This window comes from Pristiophorus japonicus, chromosome 3 (assembly GCF_044704955.1).
Source record: "Pristiophorus japonicus isolate sPriJap1 chromosome 3, sPriJap1.hap1, whole genome shotgun sequence".
Lineage (NCBI taxonomy): Eukaryota > Metazoa > Chordata > Chondrichthyes > Pristiophoridae > Pristiophorus > Pristiophorus japonicus.
Window position 1 is genome coordinate 34,577,029 of NC_091979.1, and position 21,238 is coordinate 34,598,266.

At 45.6% G+C, this 21,238-nt stretch overlaps 1 protein-coding gene and 1 pseudogene across 1 annotated transcript in view; both read right to left on the bottom strand.

Moving 5' to 3' along the window:
• LOC139253730 (contactin-associated protein-like 5) overlaps positions 1 to 21,238 on the bottom strand; it is a 1,639,232-nt gene that overhangs the window by 657,047 nt on the left and 960,947 nt on the right. The gene's annotated exons all lie outside the window — the stretch shown is intronic.
• On the bottom strand, positions 8,755 to 8,932 carry LOC139260477 (U2 spliceosomal RNA; annotated as a pseudogene).

Here is a 21,238-nt window from a genome sequence, read left to right on the forward strand (position 1 = left end):
AATACGGAGACCAAAACTGTACGCAGTACTCTAGTTGTGGCCTCACCAATACCCTGTACAGTTGTAGCAGGACTTCCCTGCTTTTACACTCCATCCCCTTGCAATAAAGGTCAACATTCCGTTTGCCTTCCTGATTACTTGCTGTACCTGCATACTAACTTTTTGTGCTTCATGCACAAGTACCCCAGGTCCCTCTGTAATGCAGCACTTTGCAATTTTTCTCCATTTAAATAAACCCGCCACTGTGTCAGTTTCTCAACTGTTGGGTCTGCTTGCGTATCGCACAACCGACACCAAGCGGTGGGCCAGTTAATTCAAGTAGTGAACAGGTAGTTGAATGCTACTTAAGAGGATTAAAATCAGACACTTACAATTTTACCAATCTTGCGACGAGTTTGCTGTCCCTCTGGTAACACACCAGGTAAGTGGAGTTGGTTTCTCCATGACCCTCCATTACTTTGGCTAGTTGACATCTACAAAAGTGGTATAAAAGCTACCATTTCACAGCTGTTCACTTTCCAATTTCAAAAGCTGAAGCCTTCAGGATTTGCAAGAAACTTTTGAGCTGTATGCAGTGTGGAAGTGTTTGCAGTTAACTCTCTATCCACTGTCACCTCCTTGGAGCAACCTCTCTCACCATTGGCAGATCGCTTCTGTCACCTCAACTTCACCTGACATCTTTTCCAGCAGCATCGGTACCCTTGAAAAAAATCTCACCTTAGTCCTCAGAATCCCACCATGATCAGCACTAATACCAACATCATTAAACACATTAGCATCACCAACAACAACACCAAATCCTCCGCAATCAACTGATGCTGCACAGGACACAGAGGTGGGAATAACAATTCTTGAGCCCCCTGCATGTCTAAGGACTTACAGGGGAGGATACAGAAAAAAAAGAGAAGCTTATGTCATATACCAATGGTAAAATACTGTAGAATCTCTGGGGGAAAATAGAAAGCTCAGAGGTGAAATTAAAAAGGATGTGAAGAATGCTAAGAGAGAGCATGAAAAATTCTTGGCAAGTAAAATCATGGACAACCCAAAGATCTTCTATAAATATATTAAGAGCAAGAGGATAACTAAAGAAAGGGTAGGCCGAGTAGAGACCATGACGGTAATCTGTGTGTGGAGGCAAAAGATGTGGGTATGGTTCTTAATGTATACTTTGCGTTCGTTTTCACAAAGGAAAGGGGCAATGCAGAAACTGCTACCGAGGAGGAGTGTGATATTCTGGATGCAATAAACATAGTGCGAGAGGAGGTATTAAGGGGTTTAGCAACTTTGAAAGTGGATAAATCCCCAGGCCTGGTTGAAACGCATCCCAGGCTGTTCAAAGAGGAAATAGCAGAGGCCTTGACCATCATTTTCCAGTCCGCTTTGGATTTGGGCATGCTGCTGGAGGATTGCAGGACTGCTAATGTAGTAGCCTTGTTTAAGAAGGGAGAAAGGGATAGGCCGAGTAATTACAGACCTGTCAGCCTAACCTCAGTGGTGGGAAAATTATTGGAAAAAGTCCTGAAGGGCAGGATAAGTCTACATTTATAAAGGCAAGAATTAATTAGGGACAATCAGCACGGACTTGTTAAGGGAAGATCGTGCTTGACTAAGCTGATTGAATTTTTCGAGGAGGTAACCAGGAGGGTCGATGAGGGTAGTGCGTAAGATGTAGTATATATGGACTTTAGCAAAACTTTTGATAAGGTCCCACATGGCAGACTGGTCACGAAGGTATAAGCCCATGGGATCCAGGGCAAAGTGGCAAGTTGGATCCAAAATTGGCTTAGAGGTAAGAAGCAAAGGGTAATGGTTGATGGATGTTTTTGTGACTGGATGGATGTTTCAAGTGGGGTTCCGCAGGGCTCAATATTGGGTCGCTTGCTTTTTGTGGTATAAATCAACGATCTAGGGGGTATGATTAAACATTTTGCAGATGAAATTAAAATTTGCTGTGTGGTTGATAATGAAGAGGAAAGTCATGAACTGCAGGAGGATATCAATCTACTGGTCAGGTGGTCAGAGCAGTGGCAAATGGAATTTAATTCAGAGAAGTGTGAGGAAATGCACTTGGGAAGGGCAAATAAGGAAAGGGTATATATTAAATGGTAGGGCACTTGGAAATGCTTGTCCACAGATCCCTGAAAGTAGTAGGCCAGGTGGATAAGGAAGTTAAGAAGGCATACGGAACACTTACCTTTATTGGCTGAGGCATAGATGATAAGAGCAGGGAGGTTATGGTTCAATTGTATAATGCATTGGTTGGGCCACAGCTGGAATACTGCGTGAAGTTCTGTTCACCGTATTATAGGAAGGACATGATTGCACTGGAGAGGGTGCAGAGGAGATTCACGAGGATGCTGTCTGGAATGGAGAATTTTAGCTCTGAGGTCAGATTGGATAGGCTGGGTTTGTTCTGCTTGGAATAGAGGAGGCTGAAGGGCGACCCCATTGAGTTGTATAACATTTTGAGTGGCCTGGATATAGTGATTAGCAAGGGTCTATTTCTCTTGGTGGAGGGATCAATTACAAGGGGGCATAGGTTGAAGGTGGTTGGTGAAATGCTTAGAGGGAATTTGAGATGAATCTACCTCACGCAGAGGGTTGTGGGGGTCTGGAACTCACTGCCTGGAGAGGTGGTAGAGGCAGAAACCCTCACCACATTTAAAAGGTACTTGGATGGGCACTTGAAGTGCCGCAACCTGCAGGGTTATGGACCTAGACTGGGTAACCTCTTGTTGGCTGGCGCAGATACGATGGTAAGTATTTCAGCGAATCTAATACGGCCAGAGTGGTCCCCTGGACTTATTTCAATCACTTGGATGGGTTGGAGAGGAATTTTCGCAGATCTTTTCCCCAATTGGCCTGTTTTTTTTTCCTCTCCCAGGAGATCACATGACTCCGGGTGGGGTGGAGTGTAAAATGTTGCGATAAATGGGGTATCACAGTTGTGTTGGGTGGACTGGTTGGGCTGGAGTCTCTTTACCTGTCCGCCATTGTTCGTTGTTCATAGGTTTATATGTAACCTTCAGGGCTGATGACCGAAGGCCGTGTGGCTCCTTGTCGGCCGGCGCGGACATGATCGGCCGAAATGGCCTCCTTCTGCGCTGTAAATTTCTCTGTTTCTATGTTTCTAGGACACAGAGCTTCAGCACCCGACCACATTGCTGCCCGCGAGGCCAGGGATGGCCTCACCATGGCCACTTTTACTTCACTTGAGGCTGTACACCCTGGCTGCCACATGATGTGCCAGGTTGGCACCATCCCAAACCAACATCATAAAGCATCTCTATAATGCCCATGCCATTACTTTCACACTCACAGCATTGCAGGGGGTTCTGTTATGTCTCACTAATCAACTCACTAAGCCACTTTCAGAGGTGCCCACAAGTCTGTCCAAGAAAGCAAAGCTTTGAAAATAACGACATCAACATAAATTTACATGAACATTGGCTAAAGGACCCAAGTGTCCACTCTTGTGTGCTGTTAGTTGGTACGAGTGGACAAGGGAGAGGGTGAAAGTGAGGGGTGGCTACTGAGATGAGGAACTAATATGTACATAGATAGAGAGGGAAGTGTGGAGGTGCAAGGTAAGTTGATGTGAGTAAGGATGTGCAGGAGTAGGGTAGGGAAGAGTCTTGGGGATGTGATAAGTGGCACAGCAGGATGAGGTTGAGTGTGGCTTTGCAGTAACATTTCTTGATCTACTGAGATCATTGACAGGTTTGCGCCACTGCAGCCAAGTTCTCCTGACAACATCCCTGCTTGTGCCCTCTGTGCAATGTGCAACCAGGCTGGGTTGGTGTCCTGGGGAGGTCTCTTCTGCACATTGGAAGGGAAGTATCCCAATAGTGGATAATCAAGGCGCTGTAGGGAGAGAGGAACTTAATATGATCACTATCACTAAAGATGTATTCCACGGTAAAATATTGGGGCTAAAGGTGGATAAGTCCCCTCAACCTGATGTCTTACATCCTAGGGTCTTAAAATAAGTGGCTTCAGAGATAGTGGCTGCATTGGTTGTAATCTACCAAAGTTCCCTGGATTCTGGAGAGGTCCCAACGGATTGGAAAATGCAAGTGTAACGCCCCTATTTAAAAAAGGAGGCAGACAGAAAGCAGGAAACTATAGACCAGTTAGCCTATCATTGGGATAATGCTGGAGTCCATTATTAAGGAAGCAGTAGCGGGACATTTGGAAAAGCGTGATTCAATCAAACAGAGGCAACATGGTTTTATGAAAAGGAAATCATGTTTAACAAATTTGCTGGGGTTCTTTGAGGATGTAACGAGCAGGGTGGATAGGGGAGAACCAGTGGATGTGATGTATTTGGATTTCCAGAAGGCATTCAATAAGGTGCCACATAAAAGGTTACTGCACAAGATAAAAGTTCACGGGGTTGGGGGTAATATATTGGCATGGAAAGAGGATTGACTAACTAACAGAAAACAGAGCGTCAGGATAAATGGGTCATTTTCCGGCTGGAAATCAGTAACGAGTGGGGTGCCGCAAGGATCAGTGCTGGGGCTTCAACTATTTTCAAAGGGATATAACCTCAGATTTTCCCACATTATACTCCATCTGCCAAATTTTTGCCCACTCACTTAGCATATCTATATGCCTTTTGGAGATTTTTTGTGTCCTCCTCACAATTTGCTTTCCCACCCATCTTTGTATCATCAACAAACTTGGCTACATTATACATGGTTCCTTCATCCAGGTCATTAATATAAATTGTAAATAGTTGAGACCCCAGCATCGATCCCATTGGAGTTCAGAAGAATGAGAGGTGATCTTATCAAAACATATAAGATAATGAGTGGGGTCAACAAGGTGGATGCAGAGAGGATATTTCCACTCATAGGGGAAACTAAAACTTGGGGGCATAGTCTTAGAATAAGAGGCCACCCATTTAAAACTGAGATGAGGAGGAATTTCTTCTCTCAAAGGGTCGCAAATCTGTGGAATTCTCTGCCCCAGAGAGCTGTGCAGGCTGGTTCATTGAATATATTTAAGGCGGAGATAGACAGATTTTTGAGCGATAAGGGAATAAAGAGTTATGGGGAGAGGGCAGGGAAGTGGAGCTGAGTCCATGATCAAATCAGCCATGATCTTATTGAATGGTGGAGCAGGCTCGAGGAGCCAAATGGCCTACTCTTGCTCCTATTTCTTATGTTCTTATATTCTTATGTAAGAGGACCTTCCTGCGTGCTGTAACTCCCTCGGTAAGCACCTGGAGGGAGTGATGGGGGAGCCTGGGTGCAGCCGTGCACCTCTGTGCAGTGCTTGTCAGTGTTTGCAGCAGCTCAATGCTGCAGAAAACTGCCAGAAGAACTGTCAAAATCAAAGTGGGCATGGACCCTTTAAGGAAACCGGCTGATGACGTGTCATCAAATTACGTCATCAGTCCCGCTTCCTGTTAATTGGTCAGGAACCTCGCAGGGCAGACTTAACAAGCCCCATCAAGCGTAGATTGCTTCGAAAGAGTGGGATGGAGCCAGGAGCGTGTTTCCCACGTGCCACCGATGCCAGCCACCACGGACCCGCAACTGGTGGTGAAATCGCGGCTTTAATGTTCCTCACCTTGCAACATCAAGAGCAATCTAGTAAAGAAGTACTAACTGGGTGAAGATTCATTTATGCTTCATTTCTGATCACTTTCAGGGTTCAATAAGTCATTGTCAGAGATAACTTGTAAACACACCAGATTATTAAATTCAGGGTGTTACTGCTACAAAGATGTTCTAATCAATTTCACAGATACATAATCAGAAAGAAGTACATCAGAACTCAGTTTGGCATTTATAATGGGAAGCAACAGCTTGCTCAAAAGGTAATTAAAAACTGTCAGATTTATTTCCTGTCACACTTTCTCATCAGTATTTGTGGGAACTCGATGTGTCCAAAATGGCTGCCATATTTGACTACATAAAACATTTGACTGCATAAAACATAAGACAAATAGGAGCAGGAGTAGACCATTTGGCCCCTTGAGCCTGCTCTGCCATTCAATAAGATCATGCCTGATCTGATCTTGGGCTCAACTCCACTTCCCTGCTCGTTCTCCACAACCCTCGACTCCCTTATCATTCAAAAATCTGTCTATCTCCACTTTAAATATATTCAATGACATGACAACACTTCATACAATTCAACATAAGTTAAACAACTGTTTCCAAGAAAATTTGATAAAGCATTATGTCATTACAATTTAAAATTTTTTATTTCCAGTTTAATTTTTTGCCACAGTAACTTATTTTTATTTACAGTTCCAAATCTTTAACTATATTATCTTTTCTTAAAACACAAAATGAAGAACAAAAGTGATAAATTTTGCTAAACATAAGGGCAGAACTGTGAACTTCAGTGCCACTTCTAGTAGGAAACTTTTTATCACTGGCATGTCTTCTCAGCTGTAGTTTTCCATCTCTGTTCAGAGGAAAGTTATTGCTGAATAAGTAATTGTTCTGTGGTATCTTTGCTTTATTCAAGAGGGAAATTATTGGTAAAGCATTCAGATAAGAAGTTCTGAATATAATTGAGAGTTATTTGTAGAATGGCATTGAATTAATTTAAATGTTATAAACAAAAGTAACAGTTTTATTTAGCAATACAATATCGCTATTACCTTCATTAAAAAGAAATATGTTTTCTTACACATCTGGTTTTAAAGCTGTGCACACTTTATACAAAAGTACATGAGTGAAATGGTGTATTGCAATAATCTATTTTACATTGTAGAAGATAGATTAATGGTTTAAATGTCTGTGAAATACTAACTCTGATAAATCTGCTTATAATTTTAACTCACATCTTTGATCCGTAACACCTCATCTCTTAAAAATAAAATGTTTATCTTTAAAGATTACTGCTAATTGTACTGATGTTGGTCTTTGTGTAAATCAAGGTATTTGTGTTTCATTCTAAATGCTACTCACACATTTTGCCCATGGTTGTTGCTTAGTTGCTGTGTAGCATAGAGAATTATAATAGCCATTGATGGCACCGTTACTTTCTTCAGTACAGCAAATAGAGGATACAACAAAGCATTCGAGTAACTTAGTCCTCTCACTGTTTGAATGTGATACATAAGAACATAAGAAATAGGAGCAGGAGTAGGCCATTCAGCCCCGCGAATCTGCTCCACCATTCAATAACATCATGGTTGATCTTCTATCTCAAATCCACCTTCCCGCAATATCCCCATATCCCTTGAGTCCCTTAGTATCCATAAATCTATCGATTTCTGTCTTGAATATACTCAACGACTAAGCATATACAGCTCACTGGGGTACAGAATTCCAAAGATGCACAACTCTTTGAGTGAAGAAATGTCTCCTCATCTCAGTCCTAAACGGCCAACCCCTTATTCTGAGACTGTGGCCCCCTCGTTCTAAACTCCCCCAGCCAGGGGAAACATCCTCTCAGCAACTACCCTGTCAAGTCTCTTCAGAATGTTATATGTTTCAATGAGATCACCTTTCATTCTTCTAAACTCTAGGAAATATAGCCCAAGTCTACTCAATCTCTTCTCATAAGACAATCCCCTCATCCCAGGAATCAGTCCAGTGAACCTTCATTGCACTCCCTCTAAGCCAACTATATCATCATCATCATAGGTAGTCTCTCGAAACGAGGATGACTTGCTTCCACGCCGAAAACAGATCAGTTCACAGCTGTTTCAACAATATTCTGGATCCCGAACTACATCCTGAAAGGTGGCAGACACCTGCGTGTGGAGTTTTTAACGTGTGGTGGCCATTGCACCCCAGCCACCACACGGGCTTGACAGAGCTAGGTGGTGGTCCAGTGGCAAGGATTAACCAAGACGACTGGAGACCAGCTCTGCTTCACGGGCCTAGTGCGCAGTGTGGGCTGGCCCGTGCTGCCCCTGGGCCCACGACTCTCCTGGGCCCCGAGCTCACGACTCTCCTGGGCCCCGATCACATCCCTCTACAAACTCTTGCCGCTCCTCCGTCCCGACCTCGCCACGCCTGCTGTACCCGGAAATTGGCACGGTCCCGGCCTGCAAGACCATCAGCAGGCCAGTAATGTGCAGCGGCGTGCCACTGCAGGGAGCAGCGAGTGCTGCTGCAGGAGGGCAATGGCTGTCTGCAGTGTGGGCAAGCCAACTATATGTACCTGTGGTCACTGAAGTTTTTATTTATAATGATTGGATTCGGTTTGTGGTTTGTTATATTGTTTTGGGAATTTGTACTTGCTCCTGCCAGTTACTGTCATTAATGCTTCCAAATATTTACCCTCTGTGCCAGTGTGCAGTCCATTGTCTCCGCATTTCATTTTGCTTTGTTCAGTGATACCTCCCATGCTGATGTGTGGTATGGCTATAAGCCAGATAGTGTTAGTGACAGATTGGAGTTAGTGAGGGCCAAGTCGTTCATCCTGATCAAATTAATCAGAGATATCTTGTGACAATCTACAAGGTATTCAGGAAAGATATGGAAGGATAAAAGGAGTGGGGTGGCAGTATTGATCAAATATAGCACTGGAGAGTGATGGTGTAACTGAGGGGACAAAGACAGATATTTGGTTAGAATTAAGGAATATTAGAGGAGCTAGTATGCGACTGGGTGTATAATATAGGCCACCAAATAGTGGGAAGAAGATAGAGGAGCAAATTTGCAGGCAAATTATAGACAGATGCAAGAACATCCAATTTCGTTCCAGATCAACTCTAACGCCAAAGATCACTTTGCGCCAATGTGTTTGATCTTAGGCCAAAAGGCCAAGAGGCGAAGTTGCACCATTCCTGGAAATATTGCAATACCAGGTCAGGCATGGAGTGGACGGGGCATTCCCCTGATCCAGCTCCCTGTCCAAAAATCAATTCAATATCATGTCGCCATAGGGGATATTAAACTGATAAGAACAGATACTACACTTGATCTTAGCCAAAAGGCCGAGAGGGAATTAAATTATCCTAATGTAGACTGGAATAGTAATTCGGTAAAAGATAAAGGAGGGCAGGAATTCATAAATGTGTAGAAGAGATCTTTCTTGCTCAGTGTGTTTCCAGCCCAACAAGGAAGGAAGCAGTGTTTGGCTCTAGGTCTGGGGAATGGAGAGGGGAAAGTGGAGCATGTTTCAGTGGGTGAGCATTAGGGGGATTGTATTGGTTGGAGCTAGTTTAATTCTGGACATAGTAGGTGTCATGAAGTACTCCAGCCACAGGGTGGCGTTTTTCTGATTGGACAGAAAAGAGAAAGCAAAACAAAAGGGAAAACCAGCTGCAGAGAAGCCACAAGCATCCATATTAGCTTACACTGTCTGTAGTTTTAGTGATTAAAAATTAACCTGCTGCTTATTAAACCTTCCAAGAAGTACACTGATGTAAGTAACTTCTTCTCATCCAATTGTTCTGGAATTGTTGTATTTATGTGTGATGTACAGTAAGAGATAAGTAACTTCTCTTGATTACTGCTGGTATTCGATTGTTAATGTCGAGTTACAAGAATGTTACATCTGTCTTTTATTCTTTATCAACAGTGTTCATACTACATTAAGGATGTCATAGCAGTGCATTTGGAAAGAGGTGACATGATAGGTCCAAGTCAGCATGGATTTGTGAAAGGGAAATCATGCTTGACAAATCTTCTGGAATTTTTTGAGGATGTTTGCAGTAGAGTGGACAAGGGAGAACCAGTTGATGTGGTACATTTGGCCTTTCAGAAGGCTTTCGACAAGGTCCCACACAAGAGATTAATGTGCAAAGTTAAAGCACATGGGATTGGGAGTAGTGTGCTGACATGGATTGAGAACTGGTTGTCAGACAGGAAGCAAAGAGTAGGAGTAAATGGGGACTTTTCAGAATGGCAGGCAGTGACTAGTGGGATACCGCAAGGTTCTGTGCTGGGGCCCCAGCTGTTTACATTGTACATTAATGATTTGGACGAGGGGATTAAATGTAGTATCTCCAAATTTGCGGATGACACTAAGTTGGGTGGCAGTGTGAGCTGCGAGGAGGATGCTATGAGGCTGCAGAGTGACTTGGATAGGTTAGGTGAGTGGGCAAATTCATGGCAGATGAAGTATAATGTGGATAAATGTGAGGTTGTCCACTTTGGTGGTAAAAACAGAGAGACAGACTATTACCTGAATTGTGACAGATTAGGAAAAGGGGAGGTGCAACGAGACCTGGGTGTCATGGTACATCAGTCATTGAAGGTTGGTATGCAGGTACAGCAGGCGGTTAAGAAAGCAAATGGCATGTTGGCCTTCATAGCGAGGGGATTTGAGTACAGGGGCAGGGAGGTATTGCTACAGTTGTACAGGGCCTTGGTGAGGCCACACCTGGAGTATTGTGTACAGTTTTGGTCTCCTAACTTGAGGAAGGACATTCTTGCTATTGAGGGAGTGCAGTGAAGGTTCACCAGACTGATTCCCGGGATGGCGGGACTGACATATCAAGAAAGACTGGATCAACTGGGCTTGTATTCACTGGATTTCCGAAGAATGAGAAGGGATCTCATAGAAATGTTTAAAATTCTGACGGGTTTTGACAGGTTAGATGCAGGAAGAATGTTCCCAATGTTGGGGAACTCCAGAACCAGCGGTCACAGTCTAAAGATAAGGGGTAAGCCATTTAGGACTGAGATGAGGAGAAACTTCTTCAACCAGAGAGTGGTGAACCTGTGGAATTCTCTTCCACAGAAAGTTGTTGAGGCCAATTCACTAAATATATTCAAAAAGGAGTTAGATGTAGTCCTTACTACTAGGGGGATCAAGGGGTATGGCGAGAAAGCAGGAATGGGGTACTGAGGTTGCATGTTCAGCCATGAACTCATTGAATGGCGGTGCAGGCTCGAAGGGCCGAATGGCCTACTCCTGCACCTATTTTCTATGTTTCTATGTTTCTATGTTTCTATATTATTAAAGGATTTGGATTCTGAAGCTCCAACCTTTGGCCATATTTCTTGATGTAGTGTTGAATCTAGCTGGAGAATCAGAGCTATGCTCACAGTATGCTATGTTCTGACTGAGTGATCAGTGATCATAATGTCATAATGTTTAGAATAGTTATAGAAAAGGACATGACAAAAATCAAGCATAAAAATACATAACTGGAGGAGGGCTAACTTCAGTGAGTTGAAAATGGATCTGGCCCAAGTGGATTGGAATCAAAAATTGGTAGACTAAACAATAATGTGAGGCCTTCATAGAGGAGATGGTTCATGTGCAGAGTAGACACACTCCCATGAGGGAGAAAGGAAGGACATCCAAAGCTCGAGCTCCCCGGACATATACATGAGGAATTAGAATTGGGGAAAAAAGTATCATGAAATCACTGACTTTAATACATATTTTACATAGAATAGGTGAGCACACAGCACATACCAAAACCATCATTATCATCATCATCATCATAGGCAGTCCCTCGGAATCGAGGAAGACTTGCTTTCACTCTTAAAATGAGTCCTTAGGTGGTTGAACAGTCTAATACAAGAACCACAGTCCCTGTCACAGGTGGGACCGATACTTGTTGAGGGAAAGGGTGGGTGGGACAGGTTTGCCACATGCTCTTTCTGTTGCCTGCATTTGATTTCTGCACACTCTCGGTGATGAGACTCGAGGTGTTCAGCGCCCTCACGGATGCACTTCCTCCACTTAGGGTGGTCTTTGGCCAGGGACTCCCAGGTGTCAGTGGGGATGTTGCATTTTTTAACAGGGAGGCTTTGAGGGTGTCCCTGTAATGTTTCCTCTGCCCACCTTTGGCGCGTTTGTGGCGAAGGAGATCCAAAACATCATGGCAGTGAATTCTTTGGATGATTCGTTTTAATATGCCTGAATTTGAGCAGGTAAGAAAAACTCTCACATATTCTGTGCCAGAGCACTTTACGTCCGGTCAGAAATAACATGCATTGTGAATGAAGCAAGGATCCAGGAGGTAGAAACCCTCCAGATTCATCAGTCTGGTAGAATAGGATCAACCCTGCCAGGCAGACCATCCACTCGACCAAGACAAAGGCTGGGTAGAAATATTAATACAAATTCCAAGCCACAACAATACACAATACCACAAATCCACATGAGGCACATTCTATGGACAAGGTCACTCTGTGACCTGCACCTTTATTCACAGGACCAAGAAGTGATGACCCTGCGTGGGACCTCCCTTTATATACCTGGATGACCAGGTGAGGAGTGTCTCCCACAAGTTCACCCCCTGTGGTCAAGTTGTGCATTTCTCAAGTATATACAATATTGTAGTGTTGTTACATGAAGTTACATAAATTACATCACCTCCCCCCTCCCCCCTCCCCAACGACTTATTGGGATCACAGGTTAAGTCTTTCGTGGAGCGCCGCAGTTGGGGCTCTGGTTGTTGAGCCTTGGCCTACGCGTCTGTCCCCTGTGGTGATTCTGGCCTGTCTGGGCTGACCGCAGGGACTGTGCATGCTGCTGATTTTTCTTGTTGCTCGTTCACTGGCAGTGGTGTGAATACCATCTCATGATCTTCCTCAGATTCCTCAGAGTCCATGCTGAACCTTTTTTTTACTTGGTCCAGATGCGTGCAGCATTTCTGCCCATTGTTAAGTTTAACCACGATTAACCTATTCCCCTCTTCGTCTATTACAGTACCTTCAAGCCATTTGGGCCCCAAAGCGTGATTGAGAACAAATACTGGGTCACCAATTTCTATACATCTCCCCCTTGAATTACAGTCACGGTACTCATTTTGGGACTGGCATTTGCTTCAACAATGTCAGACAAGACAGGATGAACGAGTTTTAAGTGTATGTTTCATAAGGAGCTCCGCGGGCGGGATCCCCGTGAGCGAGTGCGGTCGGGACCTATAGGCCAGCAGGAGGCACAATAGGCGGCATTGAAGGGAGGGCACTTGAAACCTGAGCATGCCTTGTTTTATGATTTGGACCGCACGTTCCGCCTGGCCATTGGAGGCCGGCTTGAACGGTGCTGTCCTGACATGGTCGATGCCATTACCCGACATGAACTCTCGGAATTTGTAGCTAGTGAAACACGGGCCGTTGTCACTAACTAGGATGTCCTGCAAACTGTGGGTCACAAAGACAGCACGCAGACTCTCCACGGTGGTGGATGTCGTGCACGAATTCAAAATGATGCACTCGATCCATTTCGAGTACGCATCAACTAAAATGAGAAACATTTTCCCCATGAATGGGCCCACGTAGTCTTCGTGAATGCGTGACCATGGCCTGGTGGGCCAGGGCCACGGGCTGAGCGGGCCTCCCTGGGGGCATTTCTCAGCTGAGCACACATAGTGCACCTGCCAAAACAGTGTTCCAGGTCTGAATCAATTCCCGGCCACCAAACGTGTGACCGGGCAATGGCCTTCATCAGCACGATGCCTGGGTGCTCGTTGTGGAGTTCCCTGATGAAAGCTTCCCTGCCCCTCTGGGGCATGACTACCCGGCTGCCCCATAGTAGGCAGTCGGCTTGGATGGAGAGCTCATCCATCCGCCTGTGAAACAGTCTGGCCTCCTCAGGGCATGCTCGTGTGCAGGCGCCAATCCCCAGTCAAGACACATTTCTGAATCAAAGTTAGGAGGGGATCTCTGTTGGTCCAGATTTTGATCTGGCGGGCTGTGATGGGGGAGCCTGCACTGTTAAAGGCATCAGCGGCCGTGACCATCTCAGCGCTTTGCTCCGCTGCCCCCTCAGTGGTGGCCAGTGGAAGCCTGCTGAGCGCCTCAGCGCAATTTTCATTGCCGGGCCGGTGCCGGATGGAATAGTCATAGGCAGCCAGCGTGAGAGCCCATCGCTGTATGAGAGCTGCGCATTGGAATTGACAGCCTTGCTGTCTGACAACAGGGATGTTAATGGCTTGTAATCCATTTCTAATTCGAACCTCCTGCCAAAAAGGTACTGGTGCATCTTTTTCACGCCATAGACACATGCGAGTGCTTCCTTCTCAACCATCCCATATCCACGTTCTGCTTGAGAGCGACCTGGAGGCATAAGCCACAGGTTAGAGCTGACCCTCAGCATTGCACTGCTGCAACACGCACCCACCCCATAGGGCGAATCATCACATGTCAGAACTAATTTCTTACAGAGGTCATATAGGGTTAACAACTTATTTGAACAGAGCAGGTTATGCGCCCAATTGAAAGCCCGTTCTTGACAGTCCCTCCAAAGCCAATCGCAACACTTACGCAGGAGCACGTGTAGCGGCTCCAACTATGTGCTTATGTTCGGCAGGAAGTTCCTGAAATAGTTCGAGAGGCCCAGAAATGAATGCAACTCCGATGTGTTGCCAGGCCTGGGCGCTTGTCGAATCGCCTCTATTTTAGATTCAGTGGGCCGAATCCCGTCTGCAGCAACCCTCCTGCTCAGAAACTCGACTTTGGGAGCCAAAAACGCATACTTCGGATTCTTGAGTCGCAGGCCTACCCGGTCCAGTCGGTGTAGCACCTCTTCCAGGTTGTGGAGGTGTTCCTAGGTATCCCGACCCATGATGAGGATGTCGTCCTGGAATACATTTATTCCAGGAATGGATTGAGCAGGCTTTCCATGTTTCTTTGAAAGATCGCGGCCACTGATCGAATGCCAAACGGGCACCTGTTGTAGCGAACAGTCCCTTGTGCGTGGTGATTGTGGTCAGTAGTTTGGATTCATCGGCCAGTTCTTGGGTCATGTAGGCTGAAGTGAGGTCCAACTTGCTGAACAGCTTGCCAACTGCCAGCATGGCAAAAAGATCCTCCGCTCTCGGGAGCGGGTATTGGCCTTGTAGTGACACCTGGTTGATAGTGGCCTTGTAGTCGCCACAGATCCTGACCGAGCTATCCGCTTTTAGGTCGGGAACAATTGGGCTCGCCCAGTCGCTGAATTCAATGGGCGAGATGATGTCCTCTCTCAGCAAACGGTCCAATTCGCTTTCAATTTTCTCCCACATCACATACAGCACAGCTCTGGCTTTATGGTTCACTGGTCTAGCATCCGGGGTGATGCGAATCACTACTTTGGTACCTTTGAACGTCCCGATGCCAGGTTGGAATAGCGACTGAAATTGCTGTAGGACCTGCGAGCATGAACTTCGCTCCACAGATGACACTGCATGCAAATCCCCCCATTTCCAGTTCATCTCAGCTAGCCAGCTTCTCCCCAACAGTGCGGGACCATTGCCCGGGACAATCCAGAGCGGCAGCCGGTTCACTGATCCATTGTGTGTGACAGCCAACATTGCACTGCCGAGCACTGGAATGATTTCTTTGGTGCACGTCCATAATTGAATCTCAATGCGTTCTAGTTTGGGTCTGCGGGCTTTGAGTGGCCATAGCTTTTCGAATTGTTGAACGCTCACGAGTGACTGGCTGGTCCCCGTGTCCAGCTCCATGCGTACCGAGATGCCATTTAATAGGACCTTCATCATCATAGGTAGCATTTTGGTATGAGAGCTGTGAATGTTTGCCAAATGAACCCGCTGAACTTCAGCGTCCATTGATTTGCCCCACGTATCATCCTGCCTCGCAAACCCCTCTTCTGGTCCATCTGCCTCATAAATTAGCCTGGTCGCAGGCTTCCTGCACATTCTGGCTAAATGGCCAGTGAGGTTACAATTTCTGCAGGCGAACTGTTGAAACCTGCAAGTCCTGGCAGCATGTCTGCCCCCACACCTCCAGCATAAACTGAGATTCCCATTGTTGTGAACAAAAGAGTTGTTACCAGGCATTCCGCTCTGATTGTCCCTTTGACTGCTTTTGAGCACCCTGTTAGTGGGTTTCAATGGCCCTATCACAGAACGCATTGTCCACTGGAATGGCGTAAATGTCCGTTCAGCCTGCCATTGTCTGTGTTGAAAACCTGTTCTGGGGTCTATTGCTGCCTGCGGTATGTCAAACTGCCCTTGCCTGCCTGCTGGGATCTGAGTCGCGTTTATGATATACCTGCTGATCCATCGCCACGTTGGAGTCAGAGTTGCGCGATAATATTATCTTGGTTCCTCCTCCCCGCCATAAAAGTCTGAGCCAGCAACGTCGCCGCTTCCAAGGTCAAGTCCTTGGTCTCAATTAACTTTCTGAAAATCCTGGCATGACCGATGCCCTCAAGAAAGAAATCCCTGAGCATCAACCCCCTGCAGATGTCTGTGAACTTACAGAGGCTGGCCAAGCGCCAGAGGTCCGCAATGAAGTCCGGTATGCTCTGTCCTTCTCGACGTCGGTGGGTATAAGATCTGTGTCAAGCCATGTTTATGCTGCTCGCCAGTTTGATTAGCTTGCTGAGCTCTTCAAAGGTTTTCTCCAAGGCTTCTCGGGTGCTAGCAGGTCTTTCATGAGTGCGTAAGTGTTTCCGCCTCCAGCTCCTGACGGACCGTGTTGTGGATTTGGAGCTGAGGATGGATTCACTCTGGAGCATCCACGATGCTGAGAATGACGTGAGTAGCAAGTGTAGCTAGTTGGTCTTACTGCAGATGAAGGGTCCACAGCCAGCTAGGGAATTGAAGACCAGCAGGAAGAGCAGTGCAAGGAAGGTAGTGCAGGTGTCCCCTGCGGTCATCCCCCTGCAAAACAGATACACCACTTTGAGGACTGTTGAGGGGGATGACTCATCAGGGGAGGGCAGCAGCAGCCAAGTTCATGGCACCGTGGCTGGCCCTGTTGCACAGGAGGGCAGGAAAAAGAGTGGGAGAGCAATAGTGATAGGGGATTCAATTGTAAGGGGAATTGATAGGCGTTTCTGCGGCCGCAACCGAGACTCCAGGATGGTATGTTGCCCCCCTGGTGCAAGGGTCAAGGATGTCTCGGAGCGGGTGCAGGACATTCTGAAAAGGGAGGGAGAACAACCAGTTGTCGTGGTGCACATGGGTACCAACGACATAGGTAAAAAAAGGGATGAGGTCCTACGAGACGAATTTAAGGAGCTAGGAGCTAAATTAAAAAGTAGGACCTCAAAAGTAGTAATCTCGGGATTGCTACCAGTGCCACGTGCTAGTCAGAGTAGGAATCGCAGGATAGCGCAGATGAATACGTGGCTTGAGCAGTGGTGCAGCAGGGAGGGATTCAAATTCCTGGGGCATTGGAACCGGTTCTGGGGGAGGTGGGACCAGTACAAACCGGACGGTCTGCACCTGGGCAGGACCGGAACCAATGTCCTCAGGGGAGTGTTTGCTAGTGCTGTTGGGGAGGAGTTAAACTAATATGGCAGGGGGTGGGAACCAATGCAGGGAGACAGAGGGAAACAAAATGGAGACAGGAGCAAAAGACAGAAAGGAGATGAGTAAAAATGGAGGGCAGAGAAACCCAAGGCAAAAAACAAAAAGGGCCAATGTGCAGCAAAATTCTAAAGGGTCAAAGTGTAATAAAAAGGCAAGCCTGAAGCTCGGTGCCTCAATGCGAGGAGTATTCGGAACCCGGGAGAGGGCTCTGAGCTGGTTAGAGTGGGTGAGAGCGCAGATGAACAGGACCCCAAGAAAGAATGCAAAAGGCAGGAAGCAACAGAGCAGAGTAGCACTGGGGTAAGTGTAAACCACAAGGTGATAGGAAGGGACAATATGTATGAATATAAAGGGGCTGCACGAAGGGTCAAAATTTAAAATCATCGTTTAAAAACTAGTATTAAAACACTCTACCTAAATGCACGCAGCATTCGAAATAAAGTAAATGAGTTGACGACACAAATCATTACAAATGGGTATGATTTGGTGGCCATTACAGAAATGTGGTTGCAGGGTGGCCAAGACTGGGAATTAAACATACATGGGTATCTGACAATTCGGAAGGATAAACAAGAAGGGAAAGGAGGTGGGGTAGCTCTGTTAATAAAGAATGATATCAGGGCAGTTGTGAGAGATGATATTGGCTCTAATGAACAAAATGTTGAATCATTGTGGATGGAGATTAGAGATAGTAAGGGGAAAAAGTCACTGGTGGGCGCAGTTTATAGGCCCCCAAATAATAACTGCATGGTGGGGCGAACAATAATCAAGGGAATATTAGAGGCATGTGAAAAAGGAACTGCAGTAATCATGGGGGATTTTAACGTACATATCGATTGGTCAAATCAAATCGCACGGGGTAGCCTTGAGGAGGAATTCATAGAATGCATACGGGATTGTTTCTTAGAACAATATGTTACAGAACCTACAAGGGAGCAAGCTATCTTAGATCTGGTCCTGTGAAATGAGACAGGAATAATAAATGATCTCCCAGTAAAAGATCCTCTCGGAATGAGTGATCACAGTATGGTTGAATTTTTAATACAGATTGAGGATGAGGAAGTAGTGTCTCAAACAAGCGTACTATACTTAAACAAAGGGGACTACAGTGGGATGAGGGTAGAGTTGGCTAAAGTAGACTGGGAACACAGACTAAATAGTGGTACAATTGAGGAACAGTGGAGGACTTTTAAGGAGCTCTTTCATAGTGCTCAACAACAATATATTCCAGTGAAAAAGAAGGGCGGTAAGAGAAGGGATAACCAGCCGTGGATAACCAAGGAAATAAAGGAGAGTATAAAATTAAAAACCAATGCGTATAAGATGGCCAAGGTTAGTGGAAAACTAGAAGATTGGGAAAATTTTAAACGACAGCAAAGAATGACTAAGAAAGCAATAAAGAAAGGAAAGATAGATTACGAAAGTAAACTTGTGCAAAACATAAAATCATATAGTAAAAGCTTTTACCGATATATAAAACAGAAGAGAGTGACTAAAGTAAATGTTGGTCTTAGAAGATGAGAAGGGGAATTTAATAATGGGAAATGTGGAAATGGCTGAGACCTTAAACAATTATTTTGCTTCGGTCTTCACAGTGGAAGACACAAAAACCATGCCAAAAATTGCTGGTCACAGGAATGTGGTAAGGGAGGACCTTGAGACAATCACTATCACTAGGGGGGTAGTGCTGGACAGGCTAATGGGACTCAAGGTAGAAAAGTTCCCTGGTCCTGATGAAATGCATCCCAGGTTATTAAAAGAGATGGCAGAAGTTATAGCAGATGCATTCGTTGTAATCTACCAAAATTCTCTGGACTCTGGGGAGGTACCAGCAGATTGGAAAGCAGCTAATGTAACGCCTCTGTTTAAAAAAGGGGGCAGACTAAAGGCAGGTAACTATAGGCCGGTTAGTTTAACATCTGTAGTGGGGAAAATGCTTGAAACTATCATTAAGGAAGAAATAGCGGGACATCTAGATAGGAATAGTGCAATCAAGCAGATGCAGCATGGATTCATGAAGGGGAAATCATCTTTAACTAATGTACTGGAATTCTTTGAGGATATAACGAGCATGGTGGATAGAGGTGTACCGATGGATGTGGTGTATTTAGATTTCCAAAAGGCATTTGATAAGATGCCACACAAAAGGTTACTGAAGAAGATAAAGGTATGCGGAGTCAGAGGAAATGTATTAGCATGGATCGAGAATCGGCTGGCTGACAGAAAGCAGAGATTCGGGATAAATGGGTCCTTTTTGGGTTGGAAATCGGTGGTTAGTGGTGTGCCACAGGGATCTGTGCTGGGACCATAACGGTTTACAAGATACATAGATGACCTGGAAGAGGGGACAGAGTGTAGTGTAACAAAATTTGCAGATGACACAAAGATTAGTGGGAAAGCGGGTTGTGTAGAGGACACAGAGAGGCTGCAAAGAGATCTCGATAGGTTAAGCGAATGGGCTAAGGTTTGGCAGATGGAAAACAATGTCGGAAAGTGTGAGGTCATCCACCTTGGGAAAAAAAACAGTAAAAGGGAATATTATTTGAATGGGGAGAAATTACAACATGCTGCGGTGCAGCGGGACCTGGGGGTCCTTGTGCATGAAACTCTTTTTGGGAGTAAACAAAAAACATTAAACTGTGCCCCCCCGATCTGGGGGATCCTTGTGCATGAATCCCAAAAAGTTAGTTTGCAGGTGCAGCAGGTAATCAGGAAGGCGAATGGAATGTTGGCCTTCATTGCGAGAGGGATGGAGTACAAAAGCAGGGAGGTCTTGCTGCAACTGTACAGGGTATTGGTGAGGCCGCACCTGGAGTACTGCGTGCAGTTTTGTTCACCTTACGTAAGGAAGGATATACTAGCCTTGGAGGGGGTACAGAGACGATTCACTTGGCTGATTCCGGAGATGAGGGGGTTACCTTATGATGATCGATTGAGTAGACCGGGTCTTTACTCGTTGGAGTTCAGAACGATGAGGGGTGTTCTTATAGAAACATTTAAAATCATGAAAGGGATAGACAAGATAGAGGCAGAGAGGTTGTTTCCACTGGTCGGGGAGACTAGAACTAGGGGGCACAGCCTCAAAATATGGGAGTGCCAATTTAAAACCAAGTTGAGAAGGAATTGCTTCTCCCAGAGGATTGTGAATCTGTGGAATTCTCTGCCCATGGAAGCAGTTGAGGCTAGCTCATTGAATGTATTCAAATCACAGATAGATAGATTTTTAACCAGTAAGTGAATTAAGGGTTATGGGGAGCGGGCGGGTAATTGGACTGAGTCCACGACCAGATCAACCATGATCTTTTTGAATGGCGGAGCAGGCTCGAGGGGCTAGATGGCCTACTCCTGTTCTTAATTCTTATGTTCTTATGTAAGTCTTAGATCCACAGCTGGTCAGTAGATGAGCCCTTAGCTTGTCGGCCGCTGCATCTCCCAGCCAGTCCTTCTTAACAAAGCTCTGCTGGAGCCTTTCAATGGAATCATCCCAGTCCTCACCAACACATTACCGTTCCTCTGTGCTACCGGTGGCCATTCTCATGGGTCGTTATTCCCATTTCTCGTCGCCACTGTAAAGTCCTTACACAATTCCACAAATCCACACAAGGCACATTCTATGGACAAGATCACTCTGTGACTTGCACCTTTATTCACAGGACCAAGAAGTGATGACCCTGCGTGGGACCTCCCTTGATATACCTGGATGACCAGGTGAGGAGTGTCTCTCACTGCGGTCAAGGTGTGCATTTCTCAAGCATATACAGTATTGCAGTGTTGTTACATGAAGATTACATAAATGACAGGCACCGTATCTAAGTCTGCATTGTCTACACAAAGAGCTGATAAAGAGGGAGGAGCCAGGAAATCCTGGAACAGTGAGACAGCATTGAAATCAACATACCCACATAAAAGAACGATGTTGAAGCCCCAAAATAATTGATTTTAACTTAATACACTATGGGATAGAAATTTGGTCTCTTCGCGCCCCTGGAAAGGGTCAGAATCGGGGCGCTAAAAGGGTCGGAGCCCTGAGCAACGACATTCAAGCCGCTCGGCATATTCAGTGTGCCGGTGTCAACGGCGGTG